This window comes from Vanessa cardui, chromosome 27, assembly GCF_905220365.1.
Source record: "Vanessa cardui chromosome 27, ilVanCard2.1, whole genome shotgun sequence".
Lineage (NCBI taxonomy): Eukaryota > Metazoa > Arthropoda > Insecta > Lepidoptera > Nymphalidae > Vanessa > Vanessa cardui.
In genome coordinates this window covers 5989454-6014901 of record NC_061149.1, presented here as the reverse complement: position 1 = coordinate 6014901, position 25448 = coordinate 5989454, and the positions used below count along the sequence as shown (strand labels likewise).

The following is a 25448-nucleotide window of genomic DNA, read 5'->3' as shown; positions in this document are numbered from 1 at the left end:
ACTTTAATTTTATCATAGAGTTAGTTATAAGTTCCGGTATGCAGGGTGAGTAAGCCAGTGTAGTCAATCAGAGATAAAATAAATTCCTAGTTCTGTTGGTGTATTGGCAATGCAAGGAATGGCAGAAGTATTTCTCAGTGCTTCAAATGGTGATAATTATCAACTTACCACCAAGTAACGGCTTTGGCGTCGGTGGTGATCATCAGCTTAAGTTGACATAAATACCAATCAGCCATTTTACAAAAAAAAAAATTACCAAGATATTTCTTACTACTAAATACTAGTTCACATAAAATTAGAGTAGTAATATTGCATTAGATAACCTTATTTTGACCATTAATTTTACACAAAACTGACCTACTAAGATTCAATTTAATAATAAATGGGCGCTTAAAATCAAAACACTTACGGGATTAAATCAGAATTAATTCCCATAAGTGTGTTCGCAGCATGTAATGTAGTCAGTGTGTACCCGGCATAATATTTTATATCGAGGAGGGGGAGAGAAAATAAAATATTTTATTTAGCCAGCCACCGCTTTGCAATAAAAATCCCTACACAATGCTCATCGTAAAGTCTTAATGACTTATGGACCTACGTCCGTCTTGAAGCGTCATAAAACACGGCCATATGGCTTAGATGTTATAATGAATTCCTTATTATTAACAAACCAGAGAAAAAAAAAACAAAAATAACCAGCCAGTAACTCATCATCAGTTCAACTGACAGATGTATAACCTTTTTGCGTCAAAAACATTTCTCTGAATGGTTACATATAAAAAAAGGTTCCCTAAAATTTAAATTTATTTATAAAAAAAAAAAAATAGACTTTAATATTTAAGTCGAATGGGTCATATTGTATTTTAAATATTGTTTTTAAAAATAGAATATTTAAATATAGTTCAAGTGCAAAAAGATTGCGAAAATACTATCAAGTTCAATTATGATGACAATCTGAAATCATAAATTAAATTCCGATTGGCAGAATGACATTGCCCGCCAAATTTAGTGTCAAAAAAGCGCGTTCTTGATCCGTTAAATTAAAAAATACACCGTTCCATTTTACGCGTAATGAGAGCGTAATTCGATATTTTTGTCGGAGGTTTTTTGGTTTGTAAGTGGCCAGGATAATGAACTGAAAGAGACACACGATGGAAACCCGGTGGTTGGAAAAGGACGTCGATATTGTGTACTTTCTCTTATAGATTTGCTGAAAGCTGTACGATAGAGCTCAGTTCAGCTTCAGTACTGTTCGGACCGTCGTCGGGAGTAGACGTTGCATTTTTGCTCCGTTCTGTAATTTTTCCGTAAATCCCTACTTGTGTTTTTTCGTTGAAAGGAGGTCGTGATGCTTGTCAAGGAAGATTTAAGGACTGATAAATTTTTGAAGGCACCCCTGAGGCCTAACTAATACAAGGAAAAAACATTACGTCTCTGGATTCGCGAAAATATTCAATTTTCAAACACTTGATTTGTAAAAGATCGGTGGTGTGTACATTTGTGTTCCAATTTTAAAATTTATTAATCGCTGTTGTGTTTTAAAAATTAAATATAGTGCGATGTGTTGTGTGTGTAGATTAAGATTTTGAATTTCGAATATTCGGTGAGTGACCGTTATTTTTTCCTATATTATTATATTACTTACGATGACAGATCAATGTTTACGGTATTAATGGCAATCTGATATCGCTTTGTGAGCTATTATTTTACTCGTTGAAGGTTACGATAAGGCAAAGTAAACACATGCTCCGTTTTACAGAAAACGTAAGCGATTGTCCGTTTTATTTTATTCGCGTACTGTATAATTAAACTGTAACGAGGCCATATGTACGAGATATTTAAAAAATATATATAAATTATTTCGGGAGACAAAAACAGTTTTCTTGTGTACTCTGTACGCAGAAAGTACTTGTTTGCATACTCTGTATTATAGTTTCTTTCCTAGGTTCAGTAAGAAAGGTATTTTCCCAGGAATTTTCCACGGATCAAACATCCCTATATTTTCATAGTGTGTCGTAGAAAAGCAAGTAATTGCATCAAATTAAATTCTTTTTTTAAATATGTATAGTTTTATGACTAAGGAATAGTCTTGATCGTCCATAATGTAATAAATATTATCTTTTTCCTTAGCTGTAGCGTCAGAATTAATTGGTTTAAATTTTGATCTATTTACATAACTACTCAATATGTGTTTTTATATCAACAATAACTACTTATTTATGACAGTGATGATTTAATCCAGAAATATTACTTAAAGAAAAACAGATTAATAAATCATGTTAAAGGTACTGGGAAGATGATAATGAAAAAAAGTGTATATAAAATTGCAATCAATTATAACACTTGTAATAGTCGCTAACAGCAAAAGAGTTATACGGAGACATACAGCAGACCTTACAGCTACGAGGCTCAAAGCAAGTCTGGACTCCAAAGAAGGACAGGCAACATTTTCACACGCGGGAGATACACTAATAGAAAGTGATATATAAGACGTTTTGTATATAATAATGGTATATTAAAAGCTGAATTTACACGATTAAAAATAGTAACTGTATAAATTATGACAGTTTGGAATGCTAGCAGTATTTCCCCGTTGAATCGCAATGCCGACCTTCTGAGGCTAAATGGTTCAGCTCTCCTATCTCTGCCTTATTGTCTCCAGTGGAGGCAATAAGGCGAGGGGTTATACCTTTACTTACTTACTTACTTTACTTTCCACTAATAGATCCAAATGTTTTGACATACGTTTTGAGAATTATTTAGGTTCGTACGATAACAACAACAGCCTGTAAATTTGCAACTGTTGATCTAAGTCCGCCTCTCCCTTTGAGAAGGTTTGGAACATATTCCACCACGCTGTTCCAATGTGGGTTAATTGAATACACATGTGGCAGAATTTCTTAGAGATTAGATACATAAAGGTTTCCTTACGATGCTTTCTTTCACTGGCAAGGTCGTGATGAATTACAAACTCAAATTAAGAACATGAATATTCAGTGGTGCTTGCTGTGGTTAGAAACAACAATCATATCTTAAGAATCCAGCGTTTTAACCAGGTTCAGGTTAGTACATAATAGTTTAAATATTTTGGTACAAACTGACTGATTTATACCCAAAAAATGTATTTGTATCCACGCTTACAGGGCTAAGGCTAAACCTTGGTTATATCAAAATATTAGGAAAATGTAGATCTAAAGAGGTATGCAGTATAAATCTACCAAAGCATATGCTTTGGTAGATTATCAAGAGTGTACTTTAGAAGACAGACATATGTCTGTCTTCTAAAGTACACTCTTGATAACAATATATATATTACAAATTAGAAATAAAAAAAACTATCGGTTATTTACGAAACGATTTTCTCCAATTCATTATTGATATTCAGATAAATATCTTACCTTAGTCATTTGTGATGCAAAAATGTCTTTCAAACTATATGTATAAAATTCAACGTTACTGCCCATATGTTAACACTGTAAGATATTTTGGCCAATTCTTACATTGCGTATATACTACCAATCTTGGCAACTAAGATGTTATGTCCTATGTGTCTGTAGTTAAACTGGCTCACTCACCTTCTCAACCGGAACACAACAATACTAAGGATTGCTGTTTGGGAGAATACATGCTGAGTCCGTATCCAGGCTTGCATAGAGTTCTACCACCGAGATGCTCCACCGTTTCCAAATCATGTGCATTGAAACATATTGTTCACTGCGAAACTGGTGATCGAATTTATAAGCTGTGGATACATCTAAATGTAATAATAAAATTATTGTCTGTATTCTCATTTATGAAATAATAAAATTAATTGGTCTTGGTCGAGTGGTGCGTACACCGGTTTTCATAGGTACGCCGCGCTGTTGGTCCCATGTTAGATTCCCAGCCGAGTTGACATAGAAAAAAATCATTAGTTTTCTCCGTTGTCTTGGGTCTGGGTGTTTGTGGTACTGTCGTTACTTCTGATTTCCATAACACAAGTGCTTTAGCTACTTCAATTGGGATCAGAGTAATGTATGTGATGTTGTCCAATATTGTCCAAAGTATTTTCTAGCTAAGCGCAATTGTGTGGCTAAGCGTGAAAGATGTGAAATGATGATGATGAATGATGTACCGACAATTTTCGCCTTACGCACTAACTATGAAATACATTGTGATGAATCTTGACCTTATTATATGATTTATAATATACCTCATGTCTATATGTTAATTATAACTTGATCGTATAAATTAGGGTTCCGTGAGGAACTCGAAAATATATGCTCGCGTGTAAGTTGAATATATTTATAGATCAACACAAAATTTTATGTTAATTTGAGACATCATTTCCAGGAACGCTTGAATATATGAACACATTTAATCAGTATCCCAAAAATAAAATTTGTTGTTCCCAACTTAAAAACAAAAGACCAACTTTTGCAAAATTCCTTCCTTCGTGGGTGTCTATTCAATAAAATGATCCTGATCACCGAATTTCATAACCCTAACTTTAATAGGTCGATCAGGGCACGTTACTTTATCTAGGGATATTAAGATAAATAAATTATCTAACTACGACCTCTTTTGTTTCGAATAATTTCATATTAACAATATTTCGTTGATTTATTATGATACATAAGCCGTTTTATGTGGAATGCTGGGAGTTTAGACGGGTTCCGCGCTAAGAATTTCATTGGTGTGTGTATTCTCGTACGCACTCCTAAAATGAGTCGAACAGTTAATTGGAGGCAGAATGGGAATATTTACTAATATCCTATTGAACGTAATTCTAACGACAATTTGACAAGAGACTTTTCCGGAAATTTTGACGCACTGTTACAGCTTTCAAAGATATAATAAGATTGAAATTGAATATTTACATGACAAGGAAATTACTACTAATATGCTAGTCTCCAAAATTTAATTGAGTTTGTTTCCTTAACCTAACCAATAAATCTCTTTCGTGTCTTCTCCATCCTACGTGACATTGGCGAAATAATCTGTGCCCTGTCGGCAAAACTAAAAGCCATTAAACCAACAATTGAATTGAATATTTATAAATTATCAGATTGACAAAGTAAGTAGCGTTTTTTTTCTTCTCAGGTTAGGGTATATTCTTTACCGAGCCTGTGGTAGTGTAGAATTTGACAATCAATAAATAGGCTATATTAGATAAAGGAATTTGATTTGATTAGGTAGATGAACTAGCGAAAAGGCTACCTGGTAAATAGTCATTACCTAAAGACGTTGTAAAAATAAACCGTCCCTATCCTCATCTTGGGTACCAAAATGTAAATTCCCCTAACTTCTAAAAACTTCAAATCCTCAATGTTTCTTTCTGAATCCGTAAAGCGGTTTTTCTGTTTTTTTTTTTTATACAAGAAGTAGGTGAGCGGCCAAATGTACGTGAAAACAAACCAATAAACAATAGCACTGAAAGGAATATTAACTATTCCTTGGGCCACCAACCTTGATAACTATGATGTTCCGTGTAGCTGTTACTGGCGCAGTACGTTCATTCAGCTGAGTTTGTCAACACAATGGAATCAAATTTGGAATAGGCAAAAATACCATATTTGAGAGCCGAGTCTAGTGGTTAGAACATATTAAACCTGAACGTGACTAATTTCAAGGAAATTCTGAAATATGTGTGTCCAACAACTCGAATTGGAACAGCGGGGTTGAATATGCTCCATAACCTTCTCCCCGATGAAGAAGAGGCTTAGCCCAGCAGTGCGAAATTTACAGGCGGTTAATGTTAAAACTATATTTGTAACAGGAAAATTAATTTTGTTTTTCCATCCATTTAACAATACCAATTTCATTATAAGCTGACGTTATTGTTTTTTCATTACTTAAATACAATATTGTAAAATAAATATTAATTAATTTTCGCAACAATGCTTGCTTAATTGATATCTGTATCAGTCACCTTTCAATCCGGAACACATTGAATTTATATTTGCAGGGCCGTATTTCGGGAAGGGCAACCAGGGCAACTCACCTGGGCCCTCCACATGAGTGGGGACCACATCAGTTTTTAGCGAGTTAGCAATAATGTTACTACTAAATATTTTAAGTTACCGATATAAGTCTATGAAACATAGCTTACTGATTAAAATAATAAAAAAACGAATTAATTCATAATATAATTATAAGGTTCTTCTGCTTCTGTTGGTCTAGAACCTCGACTGCTTTGTGGCCCCAGAGCCTCCAGACCGTCCAATCCGACTTTGGTTATTTGTCGGAATATCAGACTATCTAGGACGATGAATGAATGCATGAATGAATGAATAAATTGAATGAATTATACTTTATTGCCCACCACAAACAAAAAACATAAAAGAATTAAGTAACACCAAATTAATAAAATTATGAGTATCAAATCAAATCAAAATCAAAACAAACTTTTTAAAGTAGGCTTTTACAAGCACTTCTGAATCGTCATTTAACAATTAAGTGAAGCTACCACCGGTTCGGAAAGTAGATTCTACCGAGAAGAACCGGCAAGAAACTCAGTAGTTACTCTTTTAACGTCTTATCCTTTACCTATTTTTTAATCTTTGCTTTTTGCTCTGTTTGTATTTGTACTGTAATCATACGTGATCAATTGTTAGGTGAAGAGTTGCATTTCCTTAGCAGACTTTAACAGCGATTTGAGGACTTTGCGACACCGGTTACCACAAAACAATAAATCACATTCAAATCGAACTCTATTTAATATCTGTGTACCACAAACCCTTTTCGAACTTTACAGAATGTATTTGCACGCCTACTATTGATTGTTTTGACGTAAATATTATATGTTAATAGGTAGGCGGACCAGCAATGAATACTACTGTTTGGCGATAGCATATCTGATGAGTTGTTGGTAACCCAGAGGGCTTACAAAGACCCTTACCACCAAATGAACTTAAATAACTCCTTAAGATGGTCTTAATAAAATCCTAATTTAGAATTAAAAAAAGCTTAGTTTAATAATTTGCAACTAAATAGTTTCTCCTGACTGACTAAACGCACAGCCAAAACTACTAGAGCGTAGAAAGCTGAATATTGGGGCATAGAATTTCATAAACCAAGCTAAACTAAGGAAACTTTTCCAATCATATATCCATGCAAGCAAGAGTTTTCGGAAATTTTCAGCGTGGCTCATAGCAGACGTTGGGATTAGTTGAGTTGCTTTTTTATTTAACCCGCGACCTTGTACGCGTTAGAATTTAACAAAAACAATATTATTGTCGCCTAAGTTACTCCATATTATATCAGTTATCTGCCATTGAAAGTACCGACAAAATCGGTCAAGAGATTCGACGGAAAAAACAGATTTGGTATATGTACCGTGTATACATACATATGCATTATTACAAACAGACGTTCCAATTTTATTACATACATAGACAAGTCTGATAACCCTGAAGATATTGATGCACAAATAAATTTAAAAATCGAAGTCTCAACCCTTATTAAATATTGAAGAATTAGGGCCATTACACGAACGATATTGACATAGCGGTCCGCGATCGAAGGCAAACACTTGAATAAAACCTCTTTCTTATTTAATTGACTTCAAAATGGAGGTTCTCGGGCCTTTTTTTATTTGGGTTGTTAGAAGGGCCAATGAGCCACTTAATTGTATGTATCTTGTGCCTGAAGTTATAGTGGCTCACTCATCTTCTAAAACGTAAGTCAAAAATCCATACTAATATTATAAATGCGAAAGAAACTCTCGCTGTTTCGCTTTCACGCCAAAACTATTGTACTGATTTAAATTAAATTTTGTACACAAATAGTTTAAATCCTGAGGAAGGGCATACTGTTTTGGAAACAAAGGGGTAATACGTCTTTGTATAATCATCAATGTAATATTTTAAATCAATTAGTAAATATATTCATATTCTACGCGAGTAAAGCCGTAATAGCTAGTATTAAATGTTGTAGAATGGTAGAATAGAGGCAGACAGGCTTTCACAGACCAAACCAAAGCGTATATATCACACCCTCTTTAGTCCAGACCATCCTCGAGGTCCTAAATGAGAAATGTTTAAAGCTTGAGCTCGTTGTGATCAAGATTAGCCAAGAGGACATGGTTTGTACTGATTTTTTTTGTTTTGTTTACAGTATCCCTTCAAATGGAACTCTTTTCAAGATCAATCAAAGCAAAGCATATATATGAAACTCTTTAGTCCAGTCCATCGTCGAGGTCTTGAGTTAGAAATGCTTGACGCTTGAACTCGTTGTGGTCAAGATGGCCATGAGGACAAAGCATTAGTTCTGAACTTTTTTTTTGTTTTGTTTACAGCATACCTTCAAATGCATCTCCTTTCAAGATCATTGCTATTCGACATTGTTAATTTTTTTGAAACAAAGTAACTTTCAGACAATTAAAAACCATTTGGCATTTGTTTGTAAAAGCCGAGATGGCCCAGTGGTTAGAACGATCTTAACCGATGTTTGCGTTTTCAAATCTAGGCACCACTGATTTATGTGTATTCCACCAACCCGTACCGACAGCGTGGTGAAATATGTTCCAAACTTTCTCCTCAAAGGGAGAGGAGGTCTCAGAAATTTTTAACTTTGCCGTTTCGTAAATTCAAATCTTTTGTAAAAAATACATTGGTAGAAAAAGCATAATATTTGATACAAGATTTTATAGATGATAAAAAGCGTGGAGTTAATACCTGTTGACTTCCAAGCAGGATATATTAATTTAAATAATTGTATTAACTAACATGACTTTGTATTTTTCAAATGTTAAAAAAGAGTAACTACTGAGTTTCTTGTCGGTTATTCTCGGTAGAATCAACTTTCCGAACCGATGGTAGCTTCACTTAATTGTTAAATGACGATTCAAAAGTGCTTGTAAAAGCCTACTTGAATAAAGTTTATTTTGAATTGATTTTAGTCCAGCAGTGGGAAATTAGAAGCTGTTGTTGAGACCATTTGTTGTTTAGTTATTGAAATTCTTTAATATATTGTATTTTGAATATATTGTATTAATAGTATGTTCTATTTTCTGAATGAACGTCTTAAGAGCAGTGAGTGTACGATTTCAAGGTCGATTTTGTGAAACGTTTTGAGTACCATTTTATACTGAAACGTAATTGGTGGAAAAATCCTTTTCGACTAAGCGCTTTAACGCTGCACAAAAATTCTCTACTCGGCTAACGTTTGTAAATGTAGCTGCTGTAAAGCTTTACCTTTTGACTAGACGGTTTGGGGTTAATTCCAGGCTGAAATGCAAATGGAAAAGAGTACATTTTCTTGTTGGATTTTAAGGTGGAAACTGCATTCCGAACCGGTGGCTGCATTTGTGCTTGTAAAAAGTTACTTGTATAACATGTGGATTTGATTTCTGGTGAAAATGTACGTGTATTATGTATGTATCTGAGTTTTATATGACACTATTTTTAAGAGTACGAAGTAAATTAACAACTAGAATTGTGTACGCAAATAATAGCTTCCAGGTCCATCTTTAATTTATTATTATGTAGATCGTACGTTTTTGTAAAATGCATCAAAATCAATTCGAAAAACTTTATTATTGATTGTCAAAACTCTTACGGTTTTGGAAAACACCGGATCTTAAAGTAGATTCTACCGAGAAGAACCGGCTAGAAACTCAGCAGTTACCCCTTTTTAACACATAAAAATACAAGCATATATGTAATATATACTTTTATGAAATAAATAAATACAATTAATTAATAGTTCAATTTTGTGTATTAGCTTGTATTTGTTTTTATTCTTTTGAATTGTATAGATATGTATAACGAAGAGTTACCGCCTGGCCACGGGAAATTTGCCGACGCGAAATTTCGCGCGGTGCGAACGGCGAAGCGTGTAAGTACGACACAAATTAGATTAGTAGCATCGGAAAACGCAATGGAATGAAAATAACGATTACTGCCGATTTACACAACCGATTGAAATAGCTCCCTATCGCGCCATTCGACGCTATTCGTCGCTATAGATTCTCGCGTCAGAGAAAGCAAGTGCATGTAAATCGAGATTTCAAATTGACGAACACATTAGGTCATATGACATTACAAGTTATTACGTTTGTGTAAAGATCATATTCGCATGAGAAATAAATATTGACAATTTGGGATAGCGTACTCAATTCGGATGTGATCGGTTTTACGAATTTTGCCGATGCTACATCTAAGTTGTGTCGTACTATACATTGCTATACGTTTGTTTCATTCGCTAGACGCTTCGCCGTTCGCACCGTGTTAATATTCGCGTTTGCGAATTTCCCGTGGCCAGGCGTTTAGGCATCAGGTCGTTATCAGACATGATGATACACAAAACATAAGTCTAGTCGTACACATTCGTTCATTTTACGAAATATCCCTTTTTTCGTCGTCATGTTTTCTACGTCATACTGACGTCGCCTGTATATACGATAAAATAATAAATAAATCTTAATTAAACTTTTTGATGCTCCACCTCATTAAGATTCTGAAGGTCTCTCAAATATTAGTACACCATTTTTTAAATTAATGATATAGTTTAGCGGACGATCACCAATAGACAATGACGCAGTAAGAAATATTATAATTCCTTACATCGTCAATGTGCCATCAACCTTGGGAACTAAGATGTTATATCAAGTGTGCCTGTAGTTACACTGGCTCACTCACCCTTCAAACTGGAACACAACAATACTGCGTACTGTTATTTGGCGGTAGAATAACTGATGAGTGGGTGGTACCTACCCAGACGGGCTAGCACAAAGCCCTACCACCAAGCATTCTAATAAGGGACGCTCATTCATCACGCCATGGAACTAATTTATTGAAAATGTCAGTTAATGGCTTCTTGTGACAGTTAAAGAGTTTGCTATCCTATTTTTGTAATGAGTATTTTTTGTAATGCTTAACGGAAAAGTTAATAAGTAAATTTGCATAACTTTTACTGGATGATTCAGCGCGATTCGGGAAGGTTTTAGTAGATAATATTCAAATAAGAATGGGAAATCGCCTTGTGACGTCATAGCTGCTGAAAAAGTATTTTTTTTTATGAGAGAATCTCGAAAGTCACCGCGCAATACGAACGTGGAAAGAACGTTGATAATATTACATTACATGGACATATATTAACAGCCTTTAAATTTCCCAATGCTGGGCTAAGGCCTCCTCTCCCTTTGTGGAGAAGGTTGTGTTACATTCCACTACACACTGTGAAATACACATGTTTCAGTATTTTGATGAAATAAGACACATGCAAGTTTCCTCATGATGCAATCGTCCATAAAGAGAGAAGGACAAAAATTAAACACATTATGAAAATTTACATTTTTCAAATTTCGAACTTCGAATTCCGTGTCACATATTGGTCAAGGTAACGGTCAGTTGTAAAAATAGCGAATTACAAAAAAAAAAATATTTACAATTTTCAAATTTCGAACTTTGAATTCCGTGTCACGTATTGGTCAGTTGTAAATATGTATAGCGATTAAAAAAAGCATATGTTTTAATTTAAAAAAGATATTCTTTAATTTTCAAATTTCAAATTTCGAACTTCGAATTTCGCGTCACGTATTGGTCAAATCCGCGGGCAAGTCGGTTATGAATATTCGCATTTCGAATCTCAATCGAGTAGCGGATAATTTCTGCTATTATATTTAGACACAGATTTCGCGGTTTGTCAAGCGTTTGAAATCTCCGATGCCGGGATTAGGTCAGTCTGTTTGATAAATAGAGCGCGTCCGTGTTTAAATATTTTTTTCTAAATTTAAATTTGCATATATTTTTTTTATTTTGACAAATATTTTACTCGTAGAGATTTCGCAGCGGATTCCTTAGTTCCGGAAAAACAGTTCACTATATAAAAAAATATTGTTGACAAAGAAATTCAAATAACACGTTGACTGTGGTATAAATTTTATATTTTTTCCAAGACGTGTGAAAACTACAATAATACCGGTACGGGGCTTATTACACCCCGTAACGTTTATGAAATTAAAACTCGATGTGATGTGACCGAATTTTATTTCTTCAGTGCGGCACATGGTCGAAGAGGCCCCATATTAAAGTACAGCTTAGCATTCGGTATCATATAAATATATTTATTACTTTCCTACGATATATCAAATAGACGTTACGGCATCCTCACGACAGAGAATCCTTTGTTTTTCTGAGCTGCACCGCAATGGAGGCATACGGGGCATATTAGACCTTGCTCTGCATTAAACGTGTTAAAGGACTGACGTCGAACAATGTTTTGCTATACAAGCATACGTCAATTGTTTCTATTTACACTTGTATCAAGGTCAATGTCGAAATAAGAAGAAAAATAGGATATAATAAAAACTAGTAAAAGATCTTTAACTGCCAAATCAATGAACCGAATTTGATGAAATTTGGTGTAAAACAAGCTTGAATTCCAATGAAGCATAAAGGCTACTTTTTTTTAACCTAACGTATGACAACCAACCCACTAAAACGTGATCGAAGCCGCTGGCGACCACTAAAATGTAAGCATATACTTTTAACTTAAATAATTTTACATTAATAAAATACTATAAATTAACTATATTTCATTTAAAAAATTAAGCAATAAATATTTTAATTGAAATGTGCAGTAATTTATCATATTAATATCACAAAATAAAGTCATTAGTAAAAAAACAGTAAAAATAACAACTTATTATTTCATTTTCCATACACGTCAGGGGTATGGGGCATATGGAATACCTAACACCTGCCCCACACGAGACCGCAAAGCAGTCTATAATATCGGTAAGAGGTAATATATGTAGGTAAATTGACCGATGCGTCATTAGTATTCAATGCGATAATATTGCTTACTTATCTATTTTTATCTATAAGGGCATGTGCAGACTATCGCTGTGTAAATTATAATGGCTAAATAGTATAAAACTAAGTTGCTTCCCGCTGTCTGTTTCTGTGTATGCTTAGATCTTTAAAATTACGCAACGGATTTAGATGCGGTTTTTTTTAATAGATAAATTAATTCGAGAGGAAGGTTTTTGTATATAATACATGGACAATGTAGAATGGAAACACTGAAAATTTTAGAAGGTTCTAATGTGATGTCGTCAAAAACAAAATCTGTAGTATTCGTATATCAGTATTCTACCCGTGCGTAGTCGGGTCGCTAGTAATCACTAAATTGATTTATAGTTAAGATTTTTAGTCCCAGATTAAATTAATAATAATAACATAGGTCGACAAAAAAATTTTTTTTTTGGGTTTGTTATTAAATTGATATTTTCTGATTGACTACAAGTAAAAGTAATCACAGGCTCAATTCATAACAAATAAAGTTTGCTTTTGTACATTTTACAATGAAAAATATATATTTTAAGGTTTTGACAGAATGATTAAGGAAAAACGAATTTAACACACCAGTAACGGGGTTAGAAGGGGTTTAAGCGTATGTAACGGGGAGCGGCGGGTAGTCTCAGCAGTATGCGCATGAGCATTACCGAGAAATGACGTCATTCGTGTTGCGCGAAGTCCAAAATTACTTCCAAAAAGTGTAAAAATAACATAAATTCTATTTGTTATATTTTTGGGAAATTCATTAAAATAAGGCCTAAAAAAATAGTTTTTCGTCAAATATAAGACTTTGTAAAGCATATAAAATTAATTTAAATCTTCCTATTCGAAGCCAAGATAAAATATAGGCACCTAAATTCCCGTGTGGTAACTGCAAAAACACATTAGAAGGTAAGAGAGTTAATCATAACTTTCAAGTATACTAATTGCAAAAAAATGACGATATGCATTGAACAACGTGTGTATCAACATATATATTTATATATATGTATTATTTTTTCCACCTTGGTATTGAGGAGATAAAAAAATTATGAAATTCGCAGTACCGAGAATATGGATAGAGCCCACTAATCACATAAATGATTGCTACTTTTGTGTAGTTGATCACAGCAAGCGTCGGGCTGGCAAAAATACCAAGAAAATTCAGTACCCAGAACTACCATCAACAACCGCTCCAGTACCCCACAGATAACATTTTCCTGTGCCTTCTCGTTTAAAACCAAAGGAACAGCTGCCGCTGTCACAAATGTATAGAAGTAGCGGATGCCGCGAATTGTTACCCGAACCAGTGTCTGTTGAGCCTCATCTTATTAATTCAGAAGAGTTTAATGAAAAATAATCTTCTGAATCTTCTGAACTGTACCTAAACTTAAAGCAGAAATATTAGCTTTCCAGCTTAAAGAGTAAAATTTGCTCAAGAAGGATTGGTGACTACGTATGCAGTTTAATACGAGAAAATTCCTACTTACATTGAAGAAAAACAAAAAATGTTCATTTTTAAAATAGCGTCTGTATTTTTTTTATGTGTTTACCTTTATTTTTCCTTGTAAAAAAATATTATTAACAAATAAATTAAAGTTCTATTTTTTAATTCTTAATTTAACAGAATAAAAAAAATTTGAAGTTCTTAAAATTTTAAAATTCGTTCTAGTTGCTACAAAATCAAACTTTATGAGATAAAATTATTTTTTCGTTGTTTGGTAAGACATAATTTAACAAAATGAGCACCACAGAACTCAGACTCAAAAACCGTGTTGACTTGTGTAATTAATCATAACACAGAAACATTAAACATAAAGTTTCTGTTGGTAAGGCTTTGTGCGAGCACGTCTGGATACCACTCAAATTGTACAGCCTTTATAGGCGGAATGTTTGTGGTACTATCGTTACTTCTGATTTTCCATAACACAAGTGCTTTAGTTATTACATTGGGATCAGAGTAATTAATGTGATGTTTTGTAAAAAAATAAGAAAAGGTTAATTAATTAACTGAAGTAATAAATATGTCATTATAATTTTGAAATGTAAATATATATCTATATGAACTAGCCTTTATAATACTATGTATATTAACCTTTAACTGCTATAAACTCCAACTAACGTAAACTATATTTTGAACTTTAAACTTAATGAGCTGCCTAACTAACTGGTAACGTTCTCCAATTAACCTGCAACATGTCACCAAAACGTTTAAAAGTAACTCGAAATCAACTCCAATTTTTCTTGGTGGTAGGGCTTTGTGCAAGCCCGTCTGGGTAGGTACCCACTCATCAGTTATTCTACCGCCAAACAACAGTGATCAGTATTGTTGTGTTCCGGTTTGAAGGGTGAGTGAGCCAGTGTAACTGCAGGCACAAGGGACATAACAACTTAGTTCCCAAGGTTGATGGCACATTGACGATGTAAGGAATAGTTAATATTTCTTACAGCGTCATTGTCTATGGGTGATGGTGACCACTTACCATCAGGTGGCCCATCTGATCGTCCACCAACTTATACCATAAAAATAAAATTCGTATGAAAACAAATTCAAATAAATTTAATGCCATCGGTTCTGAATAAATATTCTATCTAGAATCCATATGAAATTCACTAGTTACTCTTCTATATGGCCCAGTGGTTAGAACATAATATCATTTAACGTCATGGCATACGAATCGATCTTACTCACAATTTCAAAAGATTTTACCTGAAAAATCCATTGCTTTTTCTTATTTAATCTGATCCAGTCTCGTCTGAAGACTCCTTTTTCCAAACTGAAGTTATTAATAGAATCTTTATTGAGTTCGTTAGTTACATTTTTTGACAGATCGCCTGGCTGCTTCCCTGATTTCTTTTCATCTATTTGTTACTTGGCTTGGCTAAGCTTTTGAATTTCATCAGGATTTTAATAATTTCCATATTCGAGCTATTTAGAGCTGAGATGGCCAAGTGGTTAGAACGCGTGTATCTTAACCGGTGATTGCGGGTTCAAGCACCACTACATATATGTGCTTAATTTGTGTTTATAATTCATCTCGTGCTCGGCGGTGAAGGAAAACATCATGAGGAAACCTGTATGTGTCTAATTTCATCGAAATTCTGCCACACGTGCATTCCACCAACCTGCAATGGAATAGCGTGGTGGAATATGTTCCAAACCCTCTTTTTAATGGAAGAGGAAGCCTTATCCCTTCAGTAAGAATTTTACAGACTGTTGTTACCTTACTTTTTCTTTACTTTACATATTCGAAAATACTTGATTATGAAAATGACAGCCTCAAAATGTATAACTGTTGATTTTTGAGGTATTTAACCGACTTTTAAAAAATAAAGTTTTCAGTACGTCATGTATATAACATTGTTAGAATAGTAAATATGAGTATGATAATCCATTTAGACAGTGGCGGATCTACCAATAGGCTAAGAAGGCTGGAGCCTAGGGCAGCAAATTTAGAGGGGCGGAAAATTTAGTCCAAATTTGTTATTATCTTACAGAAATTAAAAAACAACTTATAATTAAATGTACACATTACGTCCGTAATCCGTATACTCGTCACTACATAGCGGGTTGGAAAAGTAATCTACTAACTGACAGAAATATCACCTAGTTTATAATCATACTAATAACGGGAAAAAACAGATGTAATGAGGACGATAGAACACAAATCATAAATGTTGCAAAAAAACAGTAGAGGCGGCAAAAATTTAATAGTCTACTAGTCATATTTGTAAATTCGCCACTGCATTTACGGCTTCCAAGCACGAGTGTTCAAATTCGTAAGTGTATGTTTGTCCACGAATTTCTCCAAAACTTTTTCCTTTAGTTCATTAGCTGTTTATAATTTTGAAGTCGGTTTAATTTTTTATGAATTATTTTTCTCCTTTCATAGGAATGTTTAGGACTTCTTTTACTACATTTTCACTTCTGGCGAATATTCATGTAATATGCAGGCTACCTCACGATATTCTTTATCACTTACAAATGCATGGATTTAATCATTTTTTTGGATACTCATCTTTAACTCAAAGCCAATAATCCATATTTAATATAGGAGGCGTTACATTTCCTTATTGATGGTCGAAAAGCTGACATCGGTTCGGTAATAAATGTTTCAGGCCTGATAAGAACCTGCTAGAAAATTCAACGGTTTTTTAACGTTATACTTTACAAGTATGGTTTTTATACATAATAAACAATATATTCGATATTTGAAATAGCCTAGAGGCGATCATTTCATCTCGAAAGCGTGCAATAAACGAGGAAGTCATTAGTGCTGTAATATCCTTTTGCACACAAACGCTCTTTAACGATTCTTTTTAATTTAATAATAGAATATTTTTGAACTTTTTCTGGTTTTTCTTTTTGTAAAAATGAATACATACAAAACTATTGTCAATCTATTGCTAATACTTATAAAAATTGTTAAAACAGTTTGTATTAAGACTGTCAAATCGAATACTTTTGCCTACCAAAAATATTTTCCCTTTGGTAAGCAAAGGTTATTCTGTTCGAAAACATTAAATAGAAAGAATATATGTCTTGTAAGTTAAAAGTGTTGCGTAATGATCTTTGTATTTTGGGGCCAAATACCTTCTAAAATTGACGGTGTTATCAAAGTCCTTATAAGAAAAATACCCAACTCTTTGCTAGGCAAAGGTACAAAGATATTCTGTTCAAATATTCAATACAGAGAATATATCTCTGGTAAGTTCAAAATGTTGCATAATGATTATATATATATAAGGGCGGAATACCTTCTAAAATTACCAGCATTATCAAAGTCTACGAAAAAATTTAGCCGAATAAATGTTAATTTCTTTTTTCAAACGTTTCCTTGATATTTCATCATTAAATATCTTTTGAAATGTTCCGACGTTTAATGTTTTACGAAGCGGAACGGCTTTTAAACTTCGCCGAGTAATCTTTTGGTTCCTCGATGTCGGAAACGGGACGAAATTACTTGCCGCGAAATCTAGCATTCCATAATATTTATTTCAAAGAAAGTGGAATATTCCAACTAATATAACTACCGAGGCTATATAACTATATGACGACCTCCGTGGTCGAGTGGTGTGTACACCGGTTTTATTGGGTACGCCACTCCGAGGTTCCGGGTTTGTTTCCCAACCAAGTCGATGTAGAATATCAGTAGTTTTTTATGTTGTCTTAGGTCTGGTTTTTTGTGGTACCGTCGTTACTTCTGATTTTCCATAACACAAGTGCTTTAGCTACTTACATTGGGATCAGAGTAATGTATGTGATGTTGTCCAATATATATACATATTTGTATTAATTATTATAACTGTTTGCTTGTATCATATTTTTACCTTTTATTTTTATTTTTTTGTTGCTTTTTCCGACATGTTTAACAATTGTCGTTCTATTTCAACTTATTTACACGAAAACCTTAATAAATTATATACCTAAACCTTCCTTACGAATCTTTCTATCGATTAGTGAAAACCGCATGAAAATCCATTCAGTAGTTTTGGAGTTTGTTGCGTGATTATAACCGATCGTCATTAGATTATCCATATTGAGGGTTACCACATACAAAACTTTTACACTTGAGACATGTACACACAGCCTGTGACTTTTGACAACCCTAATAATTTCGTAAATATATTTTAACAGCGGATTTGCTAAAATTATATGATATAATATTTCCTTGACTGTTTCTGACGTCAACGACATACTAAGCCAGAGGGTGCCCCCTAGGACGTGCGTATTCTGAGCCCTTAAGTGGCTCTTAAGATCCGGCTTGAGTCTTGCGCCTCCCTGGTGACGTTGTCAGGGCCAGTAGGGCCCATCGAGGTCAGATTTAGTGATTTTCATATTAGACATTGTACTATATAATATTTATAATATGAGTTATTTTCTTTCGATATTTAAGATTTGTCAATACCGTTACAATACAGTACAGCATCACCTGATTAAAGTATTTATTAATTTATTAACATAAGGATTAATAACATTAAATGCTTAAATATATACAAATATGAAATAAAACTAGTTACTGTATAAATCTTGACCGCGTGCAATGGTGGCAAGAATGCTAGCAGTATTTCCCCGTTGAATCGCAATTCCGATCCTCTGGGCAAACGAACCAGCCCTCCTGTCACCAGTGGAGGCAATGTGGCGAGGTGTTGTACTTTTGATGAAGCTTTTTGCACCAATACTCCAAGGACCAAGCGTTTCGACAGCAAATGGAACAAAAAAGTAATTAAATATAATACACGCATAATCTGTTTAATACATTATTATATACATACAAGGATTAACATAGTTGAAAAAAAAAACCATCAAGTGCAAAGCGAACTCACACACGAAGGGTTCCGTATTGTCATCAATAAAAATATTTTCTCTAATTCCTGCTTCCCCTTTCCTTCTACCAGAACACTCGTTCCCCTCCTCTTATAGTTTGGGTGCCTTCCAATGAGGCGTGAAGGCTATGCGAGGCCGACTAGTGCAGCTTATTCTTGGCCTGCACTGGTCGTCTTCGCGTTTGGACTCCACCACATTCCACTTACAGTTAGGTGGAGTGAAGTCATATAAAGTAAAGTAAAGTATAACTGCCTGTAAATTTCCCACTGCAGGGCTAAGACCTCCTCGTCCATTAAGGAGAGGGTTCAGAACATATTCTACCACGCTGTTCCAATGCGGGTTGGTGGAATGCACATGTGGCAGAATTTCGATGAAATTAGACACATGCAGGTTTCCTCACGATTTCCTTCACCGACGAGCACGAGATGAATTATAAAGACAAATTAACCACATGAATCAGCGGTTCTTGCCTGGGTTTGAACCCGCAATCATCGGTTAATACACGGCGTTCTAACCACTGGGCCATCTCAGCTCTGCTTTTTGTAATAATACATAAAAAATAATATAAAAGAAACACTGAAAATTTCAGAAGTTTCTAATGCGATGTCGTAAATAAACAATTTCTGTAGTATACTTAGTATTAGCTTTGCACCCGTGCGAAGGCGGGGTAACTTGAGCAATGTTTTGGAGATCGATGATATACTAATATGTGGGTAGCTTCCAACCTTATCACGTGTTTATTTTTCGTAATAAATTCGCACACACAGTATTTTTATTTAGCTCGCTTGAGCATTGAATTTGTATACTTAGTTGGGATTAATTATTGTCCTGTATTTACAGCGAATTTCACATATTTTTAGTTATTAATTATTACCGCTAATTAAATAAAAAATTCACACGTATAATTAAATGACGCTCCGTTTAGCATTGAAGTCTTAACGAAATTAAAAAATATATAATTTATTCGAGTAGGCTTTTACAAGTACTTTTGAATCGTCATTTAACAACTATATTAAGTGAAGCTACCACCGGTTCGGAAAGAAAGTTATACAGAGAAGAATATTTTGGAGACAAATAAAATTCCGCAGACAATTTTAACTTTGCCGTTTCGTAAATTCAAATGGATTTTTAAAAATGTATTGGAAGAAAAAGCATATTATTCGATACAAGATTTTATAGATGATAAAAAAGCGTGGAGTTAACACCTGTTGACTTCCAAGCAGGATATATTAATTTAAATAATTGTTTTAACTAACATGACTTTGTATTTTTAAATGTTGAAAAAGAGTAACTACTGAGTTTTATACCGGTTCTTCTCGGTAGATTCTACTTTCCGAACCGGTGGTAGCTTCACTTAATTGTAAAATGACGATTCAAAAGTGCTTGTAAAAGCCCACTTGAATAAAGTTTATTTTGATTTTAGATGAAGTTTGGCATGGAGATAGTTTGACACTCCTAGGAGAGGTTATACTTAAATTAATTCATTCGAAAAGGGGTTCAATGGGGGAGACTGTATGTTTTATCATATATATTAATATTATAAATAAAATTTTAACAAAAAGAAAAACCGACTTCAAACAAAACACTATTTTAAAACAAATGAATATGCACGAAAAAGTAAGAAAAATAATTGCGTATTCAACATATTTTTTAGAGTCTTCCTAAGTTAAATGAAATGAAAAATATTAGACTACTTAAAAGTCGATTAACGATTATATCATGTACTTATAGTTATTGGTATATTTGGAGCCGGTGTCAGCCACGGTGCCCTTGCCCCAACAATCAAAAGAAAGAAGCGATACGAGCCCCTTGATTGATCCAGTATATTATTGTGTAAAAGGTAATTTGTAAAAAACATATTTGTTAAAGTATTCTCGTAATGTTTTTTGATAGATATACTGTAGGGTTTTATTGGCTGACACCGACTCCAAATATAACAAAACGGGGTGGGTAGCTAGTTGATTATAATATTCGATTAACGTGATTTTCAGTTATTCACCTATTTGTCGCGCATATACGTAATGCAAATTTAAGACTTATGTCGTTTTCACATGGATACCATCATCGGAAAAAAAAATAAAAAAAATGGGACCCCACGGGAAGCACTACCTTTCAAACAAAAAAAAAATTATCAAAAACGGTCCACCCAGTGAAAAGTTATGAGGTAACAAACATAAAAAAAAAAAAAAAAAAAAAAAAAAAAATACAGACGAATTGATAACCTCCTCCTTTTGGAAGTCGGTTGATAAATGTGAAAGTAACTCTAATATCCTGCTTAAAAATTTCTGCGGAATATTATTATAGAAACGGATACCTTGCCCCAAGAAGGATTTATTGACTCCCAGTGCACATACAATGATTTTGTCAAAGTGTTCAATGCCACGGTGAATATACATATTAGGTTGGGGAAAAAGTCTTTTCGCATATAGTATATATGAACTTGTAATAAAATCTCTTTGGCTATACCATTTGTATCTGGCTGGTTTTGGTATCATTAAAAAGTTTTAATTTTAAAGAAGGCACTTCCAAATTCAAATTAGGAATTTGTGTGATTTTCATTTGTTTTTGTTGTTGTTAAAATGAGTGAATCTAAAGAAGAAATTCGATACATTTTAAAATTTTACTATAAAAAAGGTAAAAATGCAACTCAAGCCGCAAAAAAAATTTGTGATGTTTATGGACCTAATGCAGTATCTGTGAGAGTAGCGCAAGTTTGGTTTAAGCGTTTTCAAGCCGGAAATTTTGATATCAAAGATGCATCTCGCTCTGGTCGCCCTGTTACGGACAAAATTGATGCCATTTTTGAAAAAGTGGAGCAAGATCGGCATATTAGTAGTTACGATGTAGCTGAAGAACTGGCAATTGACCACAAAACGGTTTTGACTCATTTGAATAAAGCTGGGTACACAAAGAAGCTCGATATATGGGTGCCTCATGAACTCACTGAAAGAAACCTAATGAACCGTGTACTCATTTGTGATTCTTTATTACGATGTAATGAAACCGAACCATTTTTGAAGAAGCTGATAACTGGTGATGAAAAGTGGATCACATACGACAAGAACGTGCGAAAAAGATCGTGGTCAAAGGCCGGTCAAGCTTCACAGACTGAGGCAAAACCCGGATTAACTCGCAACAAGGTAATGCTGTGTGTATGGTGGGATTGGAAGGGCATCATTCATTATGAGCTGTTACCGCCCGGCAGGATCATCGATTCAAAACTGTATTGCGAACAATTGATGAGATTGAAGCAAGAAATTGAGAGAAAGCGGCCAGAATTGATCAACAGAAGGGGTGTGGTTTTTCACCATGACAACGCTAGACCTCACACATCTTTAGCCACTCAACAAAAATTACGAGTGTTTGGCTGGGAGGTATTAATGCATCCGCCGTATAGTCCTGACCTTGCACCTTCAGATTTTCATCTGTTTCGGTCTCTGCAGAATTTCTTAGGCAGTGTCAGGTTAACATCACGAGAGGACTGCCAAAACCACTTTTCGCAGTTTTTCGATCAGAACCCCCAAAATTTTTACAGCAATGGGATCATGTCACTACCAACAAGATGGCAAAAAGTTAATGAACAAAATGGCACCTACATACTTTAGTCAAATGTAAATAAACTATAAAAAAAAACTTGTTGAATTTTCATATAAAATACGAAGAAACTTTTTCCCCAACCTATTAATATTGTTGTAAATATACTGTGACGCAACAGTGAGTATTCCTACTTTGTCAAAAACATCCCGAAGAGAGTCTCTAGCTCAAATGGTTCAGCGGTTACTATAATATTAGTATACATTCACTCCATGGATAATTTCCCTGAAAACAATTTGTGTTTGCTCGTCAATAGTTACGAAAACAAACGAAGGTAAATCAAATATACACACAAGTAAATAAATACTTCACCATATTGACTGTGTACAACGATATTGGTAATAATACGCTCGTGTTTTTACCACATCGTGTAATCCATTGCCGTTTTCATAAGGGTGTGGACTGTGGTTTAGTACGATATAATTGAAATGTAACATCGATAAATTAATAAAAACTAAACTATCTACAATTTGTATCTGGGTATATGACGTTAAATTTTTGTTCCAGTGGTTATGAGATAATAGCTGCACATAAAAAAACGGATATGGTCTTAAAAAAATGTAAGGAAGTAGGAAAGTTTAGTAAATCACAATGATTTACTAAATTGTTACGATTTAATAAGTAGTTAAGTAGTAGAGCTGAGATAGCCCAGTGGTTAGAACGCGTGAATCTTAACCGATGATTGCGGGTTCAAACCCCGGCAAACACCACTATAAATATGTGCTTAATTTGTGTTTATAATTCATCTCGCGCTCGGCGATGAAGGAAAACATCGTGAGGAAACCTGCATGTGTTTAATATCATCGAAATTCTGCCACATGTGCATTCCATTCCACATCCGCATTGGAACGGCGTGTTGGAATATGTTCCAAACCCTCATTTATGTAATTTTATTAATGGAAGAGGAGGCCTTATCTCAGCAGTGGGAAATATACGGGCTGTACTTTACTTTACGATTTAAAAAAATATTAATTTTAGACAGCGGAAAATTTCATGGGACACTTTCAGTCATATTTTTCAATAATTTTTTGACTACATTTTTTGGTATTTTATTTTTCTTTTCCATTCGTAACTATTAATAAATGTCAAATTATATTTACTATATCTGCATTCAACATACATATTATGTTCAAAGTTTTAATTTATCGGAATGAGTTGCCCCAGTTGCCCTATAAACCCGCTCCTGAAATCATTATTAAATAGAATAAAAATATAATATCTTATATGATTTCTTCTCTTCTCATAATGTCTGATAACCATTAACATAATTGTATGTAATAGGTGGATGGGTGGATGAGCTACCTGATGGTTACTGGTCACCACAACCCAAAGATTTTAACGCTGTAAGGAAAAATAACCATTCCTTTTTCACCAATGCACCACCAACCTTGGGAACTAAGATGTCATGTTTCTTGTGCCTGCAGTTATACTGGCTTCAACCTTCAAACCGGAACACGACAATACTAAGTGCTGTTTGTATGTACCTAAACGGGCTTAAACGAAGCCCTACCACCAAGTGGTACCACATACATAACCTTATACTATATGGCTTGGGAAATAGTTCTTTAGGCGTCCCATTACGTAGCGGTTGCCTGCCTGTAATACAAATTACTAGCGAATAGGAAGTTCTAATTGTCTTCAACTTTGAAATAATACATCAAGAAGTTGCAACAACCTCCTACAATTATTATAATTATTTGAGATTATAGGAATAGTTGTGTGTGTGTGTAGTGGAAATTGTTCACAATATAATCGACTTCTATGAATGTGTAAATTATAATGAGTTCATAGTTTCTCTTATATAATTTGACTGTAACAATTGTACGCTATTATGATGTGTCAAATAATCGATCGCAAATGTTTTATCCCTTGTGTCTGTAATCACACTGGCTCACTTTATAATTCACTGTTCAAATCAGCCCATAATAATCCAAGCATTTTAGTTAACAATCTTTATCATCATCAACAGCCCATCTTCGTCCATTGCTGAACATAGGCCTCTCCAAGTGCACGCCACTGTGGTCTTACTCCGGCTACTCGCATCCCCTGCCAGCCGCCTTGCGTAAGTCGTCACTCCACCGTGCCCGAGGACGTCCTACACTACGTTTGCCGAGACGCTGTCTCCACTCTAGAACACGTTTTCCCCAACGATTATCGGTTCTGCGGCAAATATGGCCAAATTTATGTAAAATTAAGAAATAAAAATTTTAACAAAAAGAAAAACCGACGTCAAACAAAACACTGTTTCAAAACAAATTAATATGCCCTAAAAAGTAAAAAAAAACAATTATGCATTCAAAATATTTTTTGAGTTCTCCTAAGTATAACAAAATGGAAAGTATTAGACTACTTAAAAGTCGATTTACGATTTTAAATGTAGTTACAATTATTTGGAGCTGGTATTAGCCAAGAAAACCCTAAAACATATCTAGCAAATTATATTTTTATATAATTCCTAGATCATAAATAACATAAATATATCACAAGCTAAACAGTTAATAGGTAAAATATGTGGCCTACACAAATACTCTGTGTAGGCTACCTGGATTGGTATCACTCATTTTAACCGTATATTTTAGTATGCTACTTTTAATGATATAATTTTAATTACATAACGTAATTAGAAGAAACAAGAGCCAGAGACACAGGTTTTACTTGGTGGTAGGGCTTTGTGCAAGCCCGTCTGGGTAGGTACCACCCACTCAACAGTTATTCTACCGCCAAATAATAGTACTCACTATTTTTGTGTTCCAGTTTTAAGG

At 34.2% G+C, this 25448-nt stretch overlaps 1 protein-coding gene across 1 annotated transcript in view; it reads left to right on the top strand.

Moving 5' to 3' along the window:
- Window positions 1-1263: 1263 nt before the first annotated feature.
- The window catches only part of LOC124541199 (diacylglycerol kinase 1), a 161660-nt gene continuing 137475 nt past the window's right edge, over window positions 1264-25448 (top strand). The window contains exon 1 of the mRNA XM_047119068.1: window positions 1264-1603. The gene's annotated coding sequence lies outside the window, so the exon portion shown is untranslated. The remainder of the gene's footprint in view (window positions 1604-25448) is intronic.